Source organism: Artibeus jamaicensis, unplaced genomic scaffold (assembly GCF_021234435.1).
Source record: "Artibeus jamaicensis isolate MK-2021 breed Jamaican fruit bat unplaced genomic scaffold, CSHL_Jam_final contig_432, whole genome shotgun sequence".
Classification (NCBI taxonomy): domain Eukaryota; kingdom Metazoa; phylum Chordata; class Mammalia; order Chiroptera; family Phyllostomidae; genus Artibeus; species Artibeus jamaicensis.
This window is the reverse complement of record NW_026521828.1, coordinates 6755910-6774000: the sequence shown is the minus strand read 5'-3', so window position 1 is coordinate 6774000 and position 18091 is coordinate 6755910. Positions and strand designations below refer to the sequence as shown.

Below are 18091 nucleotides of genomic sequence, written 5' to 3'. Positions count from 1 at the left end.
TACGAAAAGGAACTATTGAGAATTTTTTTTTAAAGACATGCAAGAAGGGTTAGACCACGTAATTGCCAGAAATGACAACGGGTTTTAAAGGATCAAAGTTAGAAAAAAATAACAAGTCATGTATTATTTTAAAAGTATATAAAACAACTTAAATATCCAGCAATGGATAAGTAAATTTAGCAAACCCACACTGTGAGAGATTATGCAGCCTTTAACATCATGTTTATGAAGAAGGTTTAATGCGTGGGAAAATGCTTAGTAGGCTATGTGCAAAAAGAATATAAAACTCTGTGTGTATGTCCACATACACAGTATAACCACAGATAGGAATGAATGTTTATATACTTGTTATACATGGAAAAAGATGAAAGAAATATATGAAAATGTTAGCAGCGGTTATCTCTGGGTTGCGGGTATTGAATGATCTCTCATTCTGCCCTGTTTTTCTTTAGATTTTCTATAATTGACATACATTATTTGTATATAATATAGACTATAATATAATCACCATAATTACAGAAACCTATAACACAATGACTAAATGGCTAATAGGGAGATGGACAGACGCACAACCTGTGTAGGACGGAAGGTCTGATACACCTTCAATTTGCTCCTGGCTTGGAACAATCAGAGCGCAGCACCCACAGGGGCTGCCATGCCAGCCCCTCTCTGAAAACCCGCCCATTCGCAGCAGGGGGAGCTTTTCTCAAAGTTCTACCAGGTGTGTCCACAGTTGGACACCCAGGGGCCATCTCACTTCTAAGGGTGTCATAGAGAAGGTCTATGGGGAAATAAATACTGAAATACTTTTGAAAGGTAGCACAGAGGAGTGACTGAGAGGATGGATTCTGGAGCCCACGGCCTGGGTGTGACTATGGCTCTTCTGCTTCCCACTTGACTAACTCTGGCTAATGACATCATAGCTCCACACCTCAGTTTCTTCATCTGTAATATCAGACAATAAAGTGCCCACTTCACAGAGATGTTAGGAAGTTGAATGCGTCAATACAGGGGTGGGCGAAAGTAGGTTCACAGTTGTGAGTACAAGCAACAGAGTTTATTCTTGTATGATTATTTATTACTTATTGTACTATGTATTATTATTAACCTACTTTAGTCCACCTTTATATTTCTCGAACCCTTAGTTTCATGTGACATATATAAGTACTTCAAGTATTTGTTGAACAAAATTAAGTTTTGACTTGTACTAATCAGAATAAAGGTACAAATCAAGAAATGGACATGGTCAAAATACTTGTCCAACTGCTGAGTGTAAGATTTTTGATAAGCTCATCTAGGTGACTTTCTGTTGAATTTCAGTCAGTACTTGGAACTGTGATGGTTATAAATGTGGGTTTTTTCCCTGTAGTTTTCAAAGATCTGCCCATCCATACATTTGCGGAACACTGAGGATGACGCTAAGGTTCATGGGCACACTCACTACGTGCCAGCACTGTCTGTCACATTTTGTTTGCTACTCTGTAGTTAGACTCTCACATAAGACATGGAAATAAGTAGGTGTTCAATAAATGTTTTGCTGAATGAAGAAAATGAAAGAATGAAGTACTATATACCACAGCTACATCAGGTTGTCCAAACAGAGGCAGATTTCCTCAAAGGGAAATATTAAGCAGTAGAGTTGAATTATTAAGTTTCTCGGGACCTAAAACTTTTTACAGTTATAATATGGAGACAGTGAGATGGCCCTATCCAAAGAGTGGAGGAATGAAAAAAATTAGTCCATCTAAGAAAAGTGCCACTCAGCACTTAAAGGACCCTTTTCCTGTGGAATCCACAAGGACGAAGGGAACGCCGGAAGTGGAGAAACCAAGACAGCAATGGCCTTGCCAGTAAACAGAACTAGGGTCTATCACTGGTTCTCTGTTTTCTCCCCTTACCAGGTGGAGCGTGACCGAGGAATGTCAAAGCAACCAAACTAAAAAAACAACAGAATGGTAAATTTTACTGTAATAAATTTCAGTATTGAGAGAGAAAAACAACTATTTCTTAGATACTCACCATTGCTTTTGTATACATTTCAGAGTTACTCTTCACACATTGAATTTCTAAATTCATGGTGTCACTGTAAGCATTTTGAGGAGATCTTGGCTCCAAGCAACAAAGGAGGAATGAAATATCCCATGGTTGTAAAATCTTGATAAGTTCTCAGTGTCACTTTTTTTTAATGTGAAACTGCTCAAACCACACAGATAATTATAGATGACCAGATTGTAACTGTTTTATTGCTTCTTTTTCCCCATAAATTTTAATTTTGGAAATTTAAGTGAAAAATGTGGTTTCAATTTACTACAAATTGCACACAATTTGGTTTTAACAAGAAAAGAGAAAGAAAGGGTATGATCTTTACAGTGAATTATGAACTAGAATTTGTTTTCGCTCACTCCACACCACCAGAATAATAAAGCACAAAATTTAGAAAAGCTGCCCTACAAAATGGAAATCATGAACTATAGTAAGAAAAACATAAAGTAATTTTTTTTAATCTACACATGGTTTAAGCAGTCTAATAGGATAATGCAATTGAGCTAGTCTTTCTCTCTTTAGAGAAGCAAGCTGAAGTTAAAGAGGGAAGAAAGGAAGAATGAAGGGTCATGGGAGCGGAAGCTGAGGACCTCCATCCACCATGTAACAGGAGGTCTCTCAATAAGAAAGGCTGTGCACATCTCCATCATAATTCCTCCAAAGGTGCTACTTACTACTGAAGAACTATTACAGACAACTAATACCAAAATCACTGAAATACATACCTAGAAACAGAGCAAAAGACAAGAAAGAGAATTTTATGGAAAGAAATGACAAGCATCAGCTAGGTTCCAGCTACAGTGTGACCAACATGCTTTCTCTATGCAAGGCAGAGGTCAACAGTCAGCAGGTTAAGGACCGGGAATCCCTGATGTGTGTCTGCCCCACCAAAACCACCAGCTGGAAGGCAGACGCAGAAGTCCATCAACCAGCCATTTTTTCTCCCTTGTGCCTCACTTTGGGTTGAATGTACTCTTTTATTCCTTCAGTTAACCACTGGTTTCACCTTCTTAGCAATGCAGACCATTTCTATGTGTTGGGCAAAATAAACTGTTCAGAAAACAAATAATAATTTCATTAAAACTGTCCATCTCCATTGATAGAATTCTCCAAGGCCCCTGTGGCTTAATGGAAGCATCACGGCTTCCACGAATTTCTACTTTCAAAAATGTTTACTTTCAGACATACTGTGACCACCAAATGGTAACATGAGTACCCAAATGTTGTACCCTAAGGTTTTCTTTTTTTGGCCAAAATGGAGTATTTGCTAATATTTTTTTATCTGAAGTTAAAGTTGCAAGTAAAGTGCGCCTCTGACTTTGAGAACACTAAGTTCTCACGTATGAAGGTCCAGCAATAAACTGGGACTTGGCAAACGGGAAGTATTACTCATTGATGAATAATCCCATTAGTCAAAACTGCAAACTTCTGGTCAACTGCATTTTTTACATATTACTGCATGAAGCTCTCCCTGAGGTTTGCCATCCAAGATGACTTTTGAAGGCATCACAATTAACAAGAGGCGATTCAACCTCTTGAAAGATAAAAGCCGACTTTTCCTGCCCGGAAGTCAAGACAACTTTGGTGTTGGTGGAAGGTTGTCCCCTAACTGTGACACTCTTGTTATGCAACCTTCAGGCGATGACTTTTCGCTGAGCACAGGCCCTGCTGAGCAAAGTTTTCACATGTACCTCGGCCCCAACTGTTCAACTGAAGATGCAGTCTGTGCAAAAAGATGGTATGGTAAAATGCGAGGACTTCACAGCAAAATGTTCAAAAACTGCAGTAATCTAGCTAGAGGGAAACCCACTGAAGGGCATCTCAAGAGGGAAGCAAATAAGGCTTCCTCAAAAGTCATTCATTTATTCTTTGAAAAAGTTCCCCATAAAAGCTCCTTCACCCACGCCTCCCACTCTCAGCCTTGTTTCCAAATCTCTACCACAGATCATAAACACCACCCTTAACTGATAAGGACCCCCAGATATTTGGTTCATGGTTCTATGCACCTATTGCTGAGAAAAAGTGTCAGAGAAAAAGATGCTGGACAAGGTATGAAACTCTCTCTACTCCCTTCAATGCAAGTATTGTGTCCCACAGAAAACTAAATTCCAGTGAATGTGCAGGGATTTCCGCTGCAAGATTAATAAAATAAAAATACCCTAAATACCCTCAAATCTCTCACGGGGGGAGGAGGAAAAAATAAGAGGATCGGAGAGGAGTGATGCAGATGATGACAGTGGGAAATTATTTGTACATGGGTTCTAGGAAATTGTAGGACATATTCGAACAAAGAGATAAAAATAAAGGGAGGTAATGGATGGGGTAGAGTTTTCTTATAGTGTCTCACATCCTTTTCACCCGTAAATTCAGTTCATTTTTAAGATGATGGCACTCGATAGCAATGGGAAAAACAGAAGACTGGAATTCAAAGGCATCTTGCACCTTTGGTCCCCTAGGCAAACCCCCTCCTGGTCTGGAGTTCCCTAGACTGCCAGGCTGGGCTGCCTTCCCACGGCCATATACTTACATCCCTATGGAGCTTCTTGTCATCATGATTAGCATCACTGCCAACACAGCCTGCCCTCTATTCATGGTTTCCCTGCTCCTGTTCATGTCTGTATCCCAAGTACTTTGCACCCCACTTTGCACACAGTGGCATTTAATAAAAGCCAGACAATGAAACTCAAGAAAACAACAGGCTTCCCTCTGCTTTAGGAAGTTCATTTTAGTTTTAAAAACCCTTAAAACCTTCTTGGAATTAGTTACTAAAAAAATCTAAAGGTAAGAGAAAGGACAGTGAGTGTGAAGGCATTTTCAGATATTTGATGGGCCTGGAATTCGCACAGGATTTTTTTTTTCAAGGCTGAGACTTGTAAGAGACCCAGTACAATGCCTGGCACAAAGCAGATGCATATTTGTCAGCTGAGCACACTCACATCCTTCAGGAAAGCAAGGGGGAGGGGAAGGATTTCATGGAAAATGGATTCTCAGGGGGGATGTGGAGCATCTCTGTGAAGACTGATGAGGGGCCTACCAGTGGAAGTGAACGTAGCCCCCAAATACCCAAATTTAGTTGGGTGAAAGGCCACCTAACAATCACCTAAGATTCTAAATGAAAAAGCATAGATCAAGAGAGCTGGTAGCTTTGTTGTTGAAAAAAGCAAAGTATGAAACCAGTGGGTTTTTTCTAAGGCTCTCTTCCTGAAATGTCTACCCTCACCACAATGTCTGTGGTACTTTAACAGCTTAGAACACTTAATGGCAAACCTAAGCAAGCGTTGGCATTGACCCCGAGTCCTAACTTACTGAGTGTGTTGTGCCCTGGAAGTGGGCTCACGCTGTCCAGTCCTGATTGAGCCTCTGAGACGCAAGCTCTTGTTCCGGCAGGCTCTTTTCCCCAGGCCAAATCTCAGCCACAGCTAAACTTTCCCAGCCTATGAAGACCAAGTGTTTGGGCTGCCTTCTGACCAAGTGTGAGATCGCTTTTTGCTGCTTATGGGGTGGGCTCTATGGCCTTTCCCAGGACAATCAGTCACCTTGACCGGTGACCTCCAGCAGAGGCAGACAAAACTTGTAAAAGTCACAGGACCCTATTGGGACAAATTCTATTTCATGTGTCTTTTATTTGAATGGCTTACTCCTTTGAATTATGTTGACCATCATGCCTGAATTCATTCCTTACCAAAAATCATTTCCTGGAGTGTAAACATCGTAGTTTTCTAATTCTCTTTTTGTTCCCTCATCATCAACCCATCCATTCCACTTTACTGAACATTTTACTTTCCGCCAAGGCATTGTACTTATAGGGTGATTGAAATGTAAATTCTGTCCTTCCATCTATTTTTCTCATTCCTTGATAACTATAAAGAAAACAGGAAATGAATGAACTAAGTAATGAAGAGGGCAGTCCAAACAGGAAAAACAAGCATAGAGTAAAATGCAAGTGACATACTTTGAATGCTCTTACTAATTATTAGGAAAGTCTGCCACAGATCTAAAATGCAGGCATTTATTGGCCACCAATTCCAGTGTCCTTGAGGTTGAGGTACTGGACGTTAAAGAAACAGTTGATGAGATTTTTCTATATAAAAAAAATTACTTCTGACCCGCATGCTCAGAAAAGAAGATGAAGCAGCTCTTCCCAGACACCGTAGTCTTCAGAGGCTGAGCCGGAGGCTTGTCGTCCCCCCAGGGCTAGACAGGAGCAAAACTCTGGTCGCCCTCCGCCCGAGGCTGGCATGGGACGGATGGCAAGGCACCTGCTCACAGAATTTGAAAGCAGGAAGTGGCCTCAGTGTCCATGAGGCCTTTGGAAAGCAGGCATCCTATACCTTCTAAAGAAAAGGCAGAATGTGCCCTGGGTAACCCATGGTGATCACTACAATGCAACCTTAATTGTCTCCCTTTCAGGCTTACCCTGTATTCTCATTTCAGAACATGTATCTAGCCTTCCTTCTACTGCATCAGATAAGATCTGTAAATGTCTCATTCTAGTAGTCACCGAGGAAAGTCTGGGAGGGAATGAAATGAGGAAGTCAGGCCCATTAGATGATAATTTTAGGGGGGCAGGACTGTCCCCATCTTATACATGGTATCTCCGGTAATGAACATACAATCGATGATTAATAAGTAGCTGTAGAATGAATGACTGGAGAGGTCACAGTGCATCATTTCACATTCTCTTCATGCCCAAAGGCTAAAGATAATACATCCTTAAAATCCTGAAGTCTGAAGCCAGTCTGCCTGCAGTCACATCCAGGTTCCTCCACCTTCCAGTTGCCTGACCCCAAGCAAATTCTTAACTCTTCTTTGATGCAGCTTCTTCAGGTATAAAGTGGAGGTAATAATACTACTTATTTCATGGGTTTTTTAAAGATTAAGTATATAAAAATATGGCACATACTTAAAACAGTATATGGAACATAGTAAGTGCCTTTTAAGAGTTAGCAGCAATTGTCATTGTTATTTATTAACGAGAATCAGGGAGTTCATTCAGTACTATACTCTGGGCCAGGCAGAATACTAGGCACCAGAAATACACTGGTAAACCAATTAGAAATAGACTGTCAGTTAATCAATTCACAGATTGAGAGCTACTTAATGCCATCAGTAATAAGAACTACCATTTCTTTGATTCCTTAATGGACACCATTTATAACCTGGTAGGCGCTTTACTCATATTATCTATTTTAATCGTTACAATAACCAGTGAAGAAGACATGTTTGTTTCTCCCATTATTCAGATAAGAACAGTGAGAGTTCAGTGGTGAGGTAACCTCTCAGAGGTCATACAGCAGGGGTCCCCTTCACTCATTCATTTTTTTACCCACTCACTCATCCAGCATCTACTGGAGGGACTGCACCTAAGGCCCTGGGCTGACGGGAGAGAATTAATATGCATGTGGAAATCATGGTGACAGGCACGATTCTGTTTTCAAGAATCAGCCTATATCAAATTAAAAGAAGCACACAGCAGAGAAGAGTTACAAAAGATTAGTGATGATATGACATTTATCTTTATGAATTTGGGACAGGAACACAAAACCGCCCACAGCTCAGTCTGACAACCTGTTTGCCAACAAGCGAAAAAAGGAGTGTTTTAGAACAATTCAAATGCACCTGCTATTTATAAAAGCAACGATGATTTTCTTTTTTTAAAAAATGAACTATTAGACAAGTCATCTTCATGTGTGTTTTTTTTTTAAATCCAGGCTACAGAAGCTAAGTAATCATTGTTTCAATTAATTGCTTTCTTGTTGCTTGTCACTCTCCTTTCATTGTGAGAAATTAAAGCGTAAAAGCAGATTATACAACATACATTTATTTAAGCTGAGATGTCTTGACATCCCTCATTGTATTTACTTCCCAAACATTGCCTGGTTATTCTTTTTAAACTAAAACTCCTTTAGCTCCAAACCAACTTGGCACACTCCCCACTGCGATACACTTGATAATCATGACTCAAAAATGTGGAGCTAAAAAGGGCTGAGATAATACGCTGTCCCGCCCATATTTACCACCACATTCCCGAGCCACCCAGCTTCGTAATGATGACTTCTTTCCATTCTTTGCACTGTTTGGCAACTACATGTTTTGTGAATACCAAAGAATGCTTTATAAACATTCTCTCTCCTTGCAGCAGATAAATCTTTAAAATTAAAAGACAAAGTTAAAATGACTTCTGCACTTCACCAACGTCTCCCCTAAATGTACCATACATCTTGCAGTTCCAATATTCACAGTTTAAGATTCAGCGATGACTTTCAATCTTACTTTGTGGATAAAGAAGGAGGGATTGTGCTGCAGTTTATTGAAAGCTATTCTGGGAGTTAGTTTCGATGTTTAGCTGTTTTATTCTTTCGGCTTCTCCATCCTTCTTTCTCCATCTCCCCTTTATTGACACCAGGCATCAGCCTCTTATTCCAGGGACCTTTTTTTTTTCTTTTAGAGTCAGACATGGAGAGACAAATATTACAGAAACAACAATTTCAAGGATCTGGCGCAATGACATGGATCAATGCTTATTGAAATTTCAGGAAGCTTGATCTGCTGAGAACATAGTCAGCCGGTGGGGCTCATATTTCTAGATAATGATCGCAGAGTGGCTGTGGGGGGGTGTGGGGCAGGGAGAATGCAGCTTCTGTGCCCACGACAGCATGTCTCTAGCCCTGGGGAAAATCCACAGCTGCTCAGAAACAAGAACTCGTTTGCCCCGCGATGCAGTACAGGCTCTGAGTCTCCTCATTATACACTTCCCTAATTCGACTGTACTAGTTCTAGTTCAACAAGCCCGCCTGTCCCCTACTGTGCCCCACCAGATCACCCCTCTCATTCCTTTCCTCACACGTTTACCAGTCTGATCCGTATGGTGTTTTGCTTCTTAACGTCCACATCACTTTCCTTCCCTCCCTAGAATGTAAGTGTCTTGAGGGCAAGAACCTCACTTTTCTGGGTCACAGAGCCAAGAAGGTGCCAGGAACATAGCAGGCATAAGAACTGTTTTATTAAACTGGAATTTTAATATTATTGCATCCTCTCCTCCATAACCAATAGCATGAGAGCAAAATATTTGAAAATATTTTTTAAAATATTCACTCCTCACAAGATCATCTTAAAGTCTAGAAAGAGCCTAGAATTCCTCGGGAATGAAATGCAGTCTGCCGTTTTTAAGGAGTGACTGCGAAGGCCAGCACAAGGCCAAGTTAATCTGTCACTTAATGTCTTAGAAGTTATAGACAGATACATTTAAAAACTCATGGTTTGTGAATGTGAATTCCAAAGTTTTGGGCCACGTGAAAGACTTTGCTCGGGAAGAGCACCACTGCCTCGTCAAAAACTTGTCTGAAAATACAAAACAATGCCACGTCGCACCATAAGCCAACATTTTTCAGAGGCCAAGGTGGCGTAAGTGGATCGTTTCCAGTTTGGGGACTTAGGGAGACACCCTGCAGATGCCAGCTTCTCCAGCCAAGACAAGAACTCCTTCCACACAGAGAGCCCATTACGTGAGATGAAGATCTGTTTTTGTCCCTAAACAAGCCACATGGCATTGGAACTGCCATTAGCTCCTAGAAGGCAATGAAGAACTTATAAAATCAGAGCCAGTGTGTTATTAAGACCAGGCACAGTGGCTTTAAGGCAATATAGATTTCTGAGCTATTTATTTATTTATTATTATTATTGCGGGTCCCACTCTCCCAGCTGCAACAATCCCGACTCTGCAGGGCCCGTGTAACAAGGCGATCGTATCTGGGAAATAATGAGCGGAGGAATGCTGTTGTTTCTTTCAGAGCAATCTCAGGTGCGATCTTACGCCGTAAAGGACTGGATCAATACTCCCAGCAGCAAGCCGCTCAATACCCCCTGAATTATTGCTTCATTTTTCTTCTTATTATAGATGAGTTGTGTTATTATTTTCCCCCAATCGATATTTTACAACCTTTTTTATCCGTTTCTCCATAAATTTTGTGATTACTTTAAACTGGGAATTCCGGTACACTAACTAAGATGCAGTGTCTGGAAGGGATGGGGGTTTTTTTGTTTTTGTTTTTGTTTTACTCTTTAGACAAAATGCCTGGTTTACAGGCACACGGTAATCAATAGCCAAAGGAACAAACACTTCGTGGAGAAAAGTTTAACATAACCCTGGGCTTGCAAACCAAAAGTGCAAATCCTTTCAAAGAGCAACAGCCCGAAGAGCGCCGAGCTGAAAAACACGGGCAAAGGCACGATTGATCAGCACTTTGCATCTGAAATTTCATTCCTAATGCTTCTTTTCCCTTCCAGTTAAAGAGCCAATGCAATCCCCTTAAATTGTTTCTCACAAAGGAGATAACTCTGTGCACCTTGGAGAGATTTAATTGGCTTCTATAGCTCTCTCCTGCTAAGTGTTTAAAACATCAGCAAATCAAATCATGTAAACTCATACCCTGTTCTGCTGCGGGTTTGCTCCAAGCCTGATTATCTAGATGTTAACATTAGCAGCGCCTACACTTAAGGAAAGAGATCAGGAATATGTTCCCTCCGTGAGTTCCGGGATGACTTAATTCTATGCTTCCTATGAACTAATGTGTGTTACTTGGCAGAAAATACTCAGTGGTAACTGAATAATCATTATAGTGCAGCCCGTAGTAATTACATGGTAATTCACATTAACTTCATAATAAGCACTGTATTTTTTCACTATATCCATCTGAGAATGAGGCAGAATCATAGTCTTTCATGTCTTTTTTTAATGCCACCCCAAATAAAAATAAAGTAAAATCATTCTTAGGGCAGGGGGATGGGGAATATAACCCGGATGACTTAAGCTACAGATTTCATTAGAAAAATACTTAAATCCATTAAGTCTAATTAGACATGACATCCTAGAATTCACAAACAGTAGTTCTAATACACTCATTAAAAAATTTGGGTGGCTTCTCTAGAAAATGGGAGAATATTATATTATAGGCTGTTACATTACATTAAGATCTTATAATTTTATATGGGCTCTTCACTTTTTATGTAAAAGCCTACGAAACTTTATAAGAATAGTTCTGCTTAAATCAATGAGTCTTAAACAACAATGTGCTTCTTGTAACATGTACTTAATATTGCAATAAACTATGCTAAGTGGTATAGGATAAAATGGGAAGCATTTCATTCTGATTGGCTGAAAGGTATCAGGACATAGGGGCTCAATTCCTTATAGCATTGCAGTACCCAATTTACATTCAAATCTCCATTTACGTACATGTTATTTAATTTGGCCAATTATGAAGTCCTAAAACCTCTTTTCCATTATAACGTGGACCCTAGAAGGATTCACACCATGACTGCATCACACGTAAATATATGAAAAAGTATTTTGAGGACAAGAAAGCAGGAGGAACAACTTTAATTGAATACTTATATTAGCAGTTAAATTAGGTCTGTTTTTAAATGAGCCACCCTTAATTAGCTGCAGTCAGGAAAGTAGAATTAATATATTTTACTTTTCATTCCACTCATTACATCTTCATTACATTTAGCATCAATGGACAACTGGGCTTTTTTTTTTTTCCTTCTTTTTTTGCTTTTCACCAACAATTGAGTACCCTTTTAGGGAAGGTCTAAAAAAAAATCTCTTTTATTTGATTTCTAATAAAAGGCCCAAGTAAGGCTTAAATCAGAACCCACTTACAAGATCTACATTTTTTTTAAAGATTTTATTTATTTATCTTTAGAGGGGAAGGGAAGGAGAGAGGGAGAGAAACATCAATGTATGGTTGCCTTTCGTGCGTCCCCTGCTGGGAACTGGCCTGCAGGGAACCTGCCTGCAACCCTGGCATGTGCCCTGACTGGGAATCGAACCGCGATTGTCTGGTTTGCAGGCCCGTGCTCAATCCACTGAGCTACACCAGCCAGGGCAAGATCTACATTTTTTTTAATGAATTGGGATATGCCGTTGATGTGGTGATACCCTCCACACCAGAAGCGGCAGGACAAGCCTCACAATGACCACACTCTCATTCATCACCAGCCGCGCAGGCAGTGAGCACCTCACTGTGCCAGGCACGTGGCAGGGATCTCTTCCCGGTGTGTTTTCATCGCGTCCCTGATTACCATTATCTTGCAACTACTTCTCTTTCATTGACCCTAATGATGATGATTTTGATTCCAAATCACTAAGAGAAAGGTCACCAAATGCAAAAAAAAAAAAAAGCCTATCACGTGAGTTAATAAACTCTAATCCAGAGAATTGAGGATTAGAGGCAGAATGGAGGGTCTACAGATGCTCTGTGGTAGAGAAAAAATACTCTCCCAAGTGCCCACGGGTGCTATGCATGAGGGGATGGTAGGGGATGGTATATTAAGGGGGATCCTGCCAAGTCCCCCCCCCCCAGTCTGGACCTTGAGAAAACGATCCTCCAGCCCAGAGAAGTCCCTCGGCTGCTTTGTAGTGTCTGAAAGATGTCCTATTTTTAAGCTGGGCTTTGACAAAAAGACAGGATGAAGGAAATATCCTTAAATTACATGACTCCGTGTCACCAATAGTGAAAATGGCACCTGCCTTTTCTGCTGGACTTTGATTTACTCAGAAGTGAAGAGAAGCTCCTTCTTATGTCAACAGAAAGACAAGGAAGTAAAAAGACCAGAATAATAATGTAGGTGACACTATTTTTCAAAAATCATATACTAGAGGGCCAAAGAATCAAACCTTCTCTATCTCACCTTTTCCTTGAATGATTTTCATATACATGCAAAAAGTGTGATGTAGCATATATTTGTGTATTTGGAAGTCCATTGACAAAATAATTAGTAAATATATATATGATTTGCTCTGGTTCTATACGGAAATCAATCATGTATTGGTTTGAGAAAGCTTCAGTTGCCTCCTCTACAAAATGGGAAGATGGGTCCATGCTACTTCTGAGGGGCTCCTCATCTCTGAAAGTCAGACTTTCAGGAACCTGTTCTCTCAAATCCTTTCTAAATAAGACCTACCCAAAAGTGAGCGCCAATGTATGCCCTGCACTGACCTAAGCTTTCCACGTGCCTTATCAGGGGAATCCTCACAGCAAGCCTCAGAGATGGTGTCATCCCCCATTGTGCAGATGAGGAAACATTATCAGACTGGTTAAGAAACTAGCTAGAAATTGACTGAGCCGGTAATCAAACTGGGGTGCCTCTTCCCTCCAGAGATCTACAGCTATGGTTTCTTTATAACTAAATGAGCCTACAGGGAATATATATATGCAGTGTGGAGATAAACCTGCTGCTCACAGGCCAAAGAAAAGGACTCTGGTATAAAGACCTATCACTAGCTGAATGGCTTCAGCCAAGTTTTTCAACTCTGGCAGGCTGGTTGACATCATCTGTAAAGATGTCAACAACCTGGGTAACTATGTTATCTTTAAGGCTCACATTCCACAAATGGATGGTCAAATTTTTCAGTCATTCCTTTATACTTTCTTTCATTCATTGATTTGACTGATAAGTATGGAGTGTTCCCACTCTGTGTTAGGCACTGAGAATACAGTAGAGAACAGACAGCTCACATGGAGCCTGTATTCTAGCAAGAGACACAGACTACACACAAGCACACAAAGAAATAATCTGGATCATATCGGCCAGGGGTGCTATAAATAAAAGTGTTTCGTGTGATCTAAGCATCAATGCTAGAGAGACAGCCTAAGACTCTAGAAACCCCCAATCTAATTAATGTTCATAGAAAACTAAAAAAAAAAAAAAAAAGAAGGGGAGTAAAAGTAGTGAAAGTCCATTTTGTAGATTAAAAATATGAGATGCCATAAAGTATAATCAATTATTTGGAGCAATACAGATATGATGTCAGACCCACTTACCACGTGACCTAAATGGCTTTAAATGAACCACTTCTCTCTAAACCTCATTTTTCACACTTTTAAATGGGGCTAAAACTGCTTGTCCCTCCTGCCTTACAGGCAAACAAACAAAAAATTGAATGGGAAAGACTTGGTCGACTGTGAAGACTGCATGTAAGTAAGTTTACTCAATTGCGCAGGCATTAACAGGAAGAGAAGTCACGCAGAGGCTCAATAGCCAAGCCTGCACTTTGGCTCCTGACACAGGACATTCTGACAAGTCACAGTAATCTTTTAGCTTGGATGCTAATAATTTTATTAAGTGAAATTTCCAAGCCTTTAGATGATCTTCCTATGCCACCTGAACTAACCAGTGCAACTGTTTCATCTTTCTAGACTCGAAGAAATTGAAGAAGTACGAGACTACAAATGTGCTCACAATAAATTCTCCAGAGACAGTTTTTTTCCACCCAAACCTCCCGATAACCTCACAGTCAGCCTGGCCCCAGCAAATATTGAAAAAAAATCAGTTAACACTAAAAGGAAACGATGCACATGTGTAGAATGACTGGGAAGGCTTTACCCTGTGCAGATATTTAAATGTGAATACACTTTGACATGAAACAAAGACCTAAATTAACTCCATAGTAACTGTGGGTTGGGACTTCCTGATGCTAACCACAAGGCTGATCCCAGGTGGCTCTGCCCAGGTCAGGCCTTCCACCCATGATGTAAAGAAGTGAACCACAGTTTATGTTAACAGGAAAAGGGTGAACAATTATATTTGAGGCTGAAGATCAGTGGGTAAGAGGGGAAGTCTGCTATCCTGTTGTTTCTGCCCACGATTTAGGGAGCCCAGGTCTCTCTCTATGCCCTCGCCACCCATAGAGAGGTTTGGCGGAAATTCTCCAATCTGACATTAATGAGAAGGTCTCCACCTGCACTTTCGGTGCCCTGAATAACATGAGGGCCACTTATGGGAATGAGCGTATTTTAATTCAAATCAAAAATACTGATACTATGTGGTATAGTATTCAATTCGTACCAAGGATTGCATGTGGCATATGCCCTGAAAACAGGAAAGAAATATCAATGTGCTGAAATACATGGAAAGAATATACCTCTTAAAAATAGTTCTCTTGTTATATATTTGAATAGTTTGAAAGTCTCTCGTATGACAAGGTACTTTCTCAGTTACCTTATTTGAAATTAAGTACTGTTTGAAGCACAGAACAACCATGATTGATGGGGGTTCTGAGTGTTTCCAGAGGTGAGCTGAAGAAGTTAGTCAAAATAAGGAGGAAGAATAGAAAATTAACATAAATGTAGTAATTTTTCCTAGGACAATGGCTTCTTGCCATTACAAGCATTCTTCAAAATAAGCCTTACAAAGATCAGTTTTTAGAACATTGTTGAAAGTGGTTATGTTGGGAGATTTAAACAAAGCGAATAGTAACTTATGGCTTAGGATAAAATTTCCAGTGAAAGCATCATGCACAGATTCAGCAAGAGCCGAGTCACAAACAATCTAGAAGAGAACATCATGGGATTACGAATGGTTCTGGTTTCGATTTTTTAAAAAAATGCTGATAGTGAATATGGCTATAAAGTTTAAGCCTAAAAGTGGAAAAACGATCCTGCTGACCCTTGAACAATGTAGTGGTTAGGAGTGCCAGTCTACTCCTTGCACAGTCTAAAATCTGAGTATAACTTAGGTTGGCCCTCCACATATGTGGATTCCCAATAGTTGGTCTTTGAAAACACAACACGGATTTGAACTGCACGAGTCCCCTTACTTATACTGGGAATCCGCACATACATGAATCCTCCAAGTTCAAGCCCGTGTTGTTCAAGGGTCAACTGTATTTGTAAATAATGTAAATTATGTATGTGATATTAAGTGTAAGTAAAATAATATCTGAAATATTAAAGTAGACATTTGATAATGCATTATTATCTATAAATATGTGTATATGGTTAACGTGGCCGTAAAACATAAAAGTTTTTCATACATGATGTTAAAAGGGCTACAAAAGGAAAGATGTAGCTATCCAATGATAGGGGAATTGAGTACGTAAATTATAACATAGCCATAAAATGGACTATTATGCACCTACTAAAACGTATTTAGGAAGAATTTGAACTAACAGATGAAATGTTTCTTTTACCATTTAAATTACAAAGCAGGATGCAAAATTATATAAACATATTGTGATTTGCTCAGATAAAAAGACATGAGAGTACACAATAAAAATATGTTAAATATTCTCTAAAATTCTTAAGTACTAAAAATACAATGATTTTCTTGAGGGATGGAGTAATGAATCTGTTCAGACTTTTCGGTGTTTTTAACAGCTTCTATATAAAATGCAGTATGTTCATAAGGGTATGATTTGGTTAAAACAGGCAGCTCCAGATCTGTCAGACCTGACACATCCTAGAAATACCCACTGTCTACCATCACCACACTCCAGTTGGAGGGAGCGAGCAAACTCCAAAAACGAACACTCTGAAATAAAGTAGCACCCCAAGAGGTTTACCACGGGGTTGACTCTGGTCTCCCTCAACGGCATCCAGGTCCTGGCTCCTCCACTTATGAACTACTTATCCATGAAGGAGTCATTTCATCTTTCGAAGTTTTCTTGTCTTTAACATGGGCTGATGATGATAAAACCAGCAGCCCATGTTAAAGCCCAGATTCTCAGGGGAGACATGTTTTACATCTAGTAATGCAAAGAGGAAGAAGACTGAGAGAGAAGAGAATCTGAAAGGAAGTGGGGGCAGGAGGGCACGAGAGGGTAAAAGTCCAGAAAGATTGTTGCAAGCCCACTGGGGCGGAAATCCGGTTGGTGGAGGGGAGAGAAAGGGAGCTCCGCACACTAGCGGGAAATGCTGGTCTCCAGTGGAGGGTGGTGGTTCAGGGAACAACCGAAATGTACCTACCAACTGTTACTCTATTTGACTTAGGTTTCAGATATAGTAAACATTTTAGACAGTCTTCATCTTTGTTACAGGAAGTACAGTAAGTACTGCCTCACAGAGCAGGAGGCAAATCGATGGAATTTACTGACCCCCAGAGTTGGTTCAGGATGAAAGTGAAGGGCTCCCACGCTACAGACGAGTGTGCTCTCCGGGAGCTGGGCCCAAGGTCTGAGACACCAGTCAGCCCTCAGGGTTGGGTACTCTCATGCAGTTGGGGATGGCTGATGAATCCCAACCCATGTGGCCACCAAAGAACGTGAGTATAGGACTAATGACCCTGGGTTGCAGGTTTTCAGGAAAAATAAGACAAGAACCCAAACTCAAGGTGTTTATGCTTTAACAAGAAAACAGGGACGTATCTTGTTATACGGTTATGCTGAGGTGTAAACTAATTATCAAAGACTAAAATTGATTCCAGTTTTAGTGTTGATTCCAATTCCTGGTGTTGATGACACATTTTTAAGTGAAAAACAAATTCATATGTAAGGTATCACCCTACTTTGGCCATGAGACAGATATATGCATAGGAAAAGACAAGACATATGCCATTAAAAATAATACTAACATCTAATGTTCACTGAGTGTTCCTGTTTCGAGATTGATAGAAATGTGGGAAATTTTACTATTTTAATTATTTTCGATTGATGCTTTCTAACTTATCGAAAATCAGTATGTACTACATTGCCATAAAGGAAAAAAACACAAAGTTTTAGTGCTCTGGTGGGCCCTATATCACTCAGTGAAAAACGAACAGAAAGACTAGCAACCAAACCACTGCACACGCGAACAAATGTAATCCTCCATCCAACACTGGGAATAAATCTTAGGAGAGACGTAAAGAAATTTAGTTCAGGCTCCCTCCCAACCAGCATCCCTAGGATATCAGAGAGACAACAGTGTGGTGAGGGCCAGAGGGAAGGCAGGGTGGGCGCAGGGAGCGGGGAATGGGCACATCTGTAATAGTGTCAACAATAAAATAAAGTTAAACAGGGAGAGAGAGAGTTTAAAAACTGAAGGGTTAATTTATCATGATACCGGGCAGAAATCAAAAACGAAAGCCCTGAGAACCTCCGAATAGTTTATTGGCTTAGAAAGCCAAATCATGTTATATCATACTAAACAGATTAGAGGTATTGCTTTACGTTGGCAAGAATACATATAAAGCTCAGTTTCTACCTTTATTGTTAATAGCTTTCTAATCCCTGACCAGAAATTTATAGTTTAGAAATGGCAACACATCTTCAAGATTAAAGCCATGT

At 40.1% G+C, this 18091-nt stretch overlaps 1 protein-coding gene across 8 annotated transcripts in view; it reads right to left on the bottom strand.

Annotated features, from left to right (window-relative positions):
• EBF1 (EBF transcription factor 1) overlaps nt 1-18091 on the bottom strand; it is a 376209-nt gene that overhangs the window by 54098 nt on the left and 304020 nt on the right. The window lies entirely within an intron of this gene.